At 36.2% G+C, this 2044-nt stretch overlaps 1 non-coding gene across 1 annotated transcript; it reads left to right on the top strand.

Annotated features, from left to right (window-relative positions):
- The first annotated feature begins 1680 nt into the window (after positions 1-1680).
- Positions 1681-1821, top strand: LOC129037776 (U4 spliceosomal RNA). Its single transcript, XR_008502988.1, has one exon. It is a non-coding gene; the product is annotated as a U4 spliceosomal RNA (small nuclear RNA).
- The last annotated feature ends 223 nt before the right edge of the window (positions 1822-2044 follow it).

Below are 2044 nucleotides of genomic sequence, written 5' to 3'. Positions count from 1 at the left end.
TCCCAATCTGTAGGGTTCCCTTTCATTTTGTTGATTATTTCCTTTGCTGTGCATAGTCTTACTTATATATGGAATCTAAAAAATAAAATGAAAGAAAGAAGAGAAAAAGCCAAATATGTAGAAACAGTACAACAGTGGGAAAGAAATGTATAGATGTAGGTCAAAGGGTACAAACTTGCATTTATGTAGAATAAATAAGTCTAGAGAGCTAATGTACAATAGGAAAACCATAGTTAATAGTATTACATTATTGCATATTGTGTATTGTATATTGAAAATTTGCTAAAGAGTAGATATTAAGTTCTCTTACCACGCACAAAGGAGGTAACTATAGAAGGTGATGGATATGTAAAATTGCTTACACGTAGTAAGCATTTCACTATGTATACATATACCAAAACATGTTGTATACCTCAAACTTATATGATAAAAAAAGTCTGAATTTAGACCAGCCATTAGTGATATGCAGAGCACTAACAACATACAGTCAGAAACTTGTCAATAAGAGGAAAAATATGACACACAGATGGTCAAATTAAGGCTAACATAATAACTTAGACACAGAATTTTCTGGGTGTGGAAATGGGAGAGGAAATTGCCTTTTCTCTCACTTCAAATGTCCATGGGAGGGGCTCCACAGAGTCACATTCCTGGCCTCTCTCTGTGAATCCCGTATCCCTCCCTGTAAAGAGAAGTGTATGTTATCTGATTGGTGAATTTGGAAGAAAAGAAGGTCATTCTTGGCTTAGCCCCCTCCCCTTTGCAGATCATAGACTATCTCACAGACTATCTCTTATGCACTACAAGGCTTGCCTCTATAATAAAAGCAGGACTTGGTACAGCACAGCTTCAAGCAGCTTCAGACCTGGTGGCCAAGTGGGTCCAATCCAAGAGAGATGTATCTATAGGACTATATGGCCCAGATCGCATATCTAAGTTTTATGAGTAATAAAGTGATATACTGATTAATATCCTTCTGCTGAACCTTTGGGTAAATCTCAAATAGTTCTTAACTTAATCAACATGGGGTAGTAGTATTAATTTGGCAAGCTAAAATCATGGCAAACAGCACATTAGATACCTCATATTGTTTTCATTCCTTTATTCAGTCTTCATCCAACCAATAGTTAATCACCAGAAAATGAAAGAGACAGACATGATTACTACTCTACACTGAGTCTATATTCTGGTGAGAGAAAACAGAAAAAATCAAGTAAAGTATAAGTTAAATAACTGTAGTTGTGTTAGGCACAATGATGGCTCTCCAAAGATGCCCACATTCTAATCCCCATATTCCATGAATATGCTGTTATATGGCAAAGGGGAATTAAAATTGCAGATGAAATAAAAGTTGCTAATCTACTAACCTTGAGATGGGAAAAAATTTTTCGCATTATCCAGTGAGACCAATATAACAAGAGAATTTTAAATGTTGAAGAGGAAGGCAGAAGACCCAGAGTCAGAGTGGTGCAATGTGAGAAACACTTAACCAGTCTTTTGCTGGCTTTGAAAATGGAGGAATGGACCACAGGCCAAGGAATGCAGGCTACCGTTAGAAGCTGATGGGGAAAAAAAAAGGAGTGGATTCTCCACAAAGGACCAGAGCCCTACCAACTCTTTGATTTTAGTCCAGTGAAACCCATTCTAGACTTCTGGGTATAAGAATTATAAGATAATACAAACTTCTCAAAGAGGCAGTATTAAACCCACTGAGGTTTATCCAAGGTATGATTCTTGCTAACTGAAAACTTTCCTCAATATCTCACCATGATGACTTGAAGTCTGATATTCGACTTTGGCAATTTTTAACAATCACTGTGGGACTGAATTTAAAAAAAAAATAATAGTACATTTGTGTCTTTTTAAGCCACTAATCTTGTCATACTTGTTACAGCAGCAATAGAAAACTAATACTGCAGCAGTAAGTTCTATAGAGACATCTGTAATACTAACAGACTAGAGTGTAACTTGCAGTGAGGTCAGTGAGCTACCATGCATGTGGTAGTTCAGATAAGCTGGCTAAAATTTTTAAAAAATATTTCTA

This window comes from Pongo pygmaeus, chromosome 4 (assembly GCF_028885625.2).
Source record: "Pongo pygmaeus isolate AG05252 chromosome 4, NHGRI_mPonPyg2-v2.0_pri, whole genome shotgun sequence".
NCBI classification, from domain to species: Eukaryota; Metazoa; Chordata; class Mammalia; order Primates; family Hominidae; genus Pongo; species Pongo pygmaeus.
Note: the sequence above shows the minus strand (reverse complement) of the source record. Positions and strands in the feature narration are given on the sequence as shown.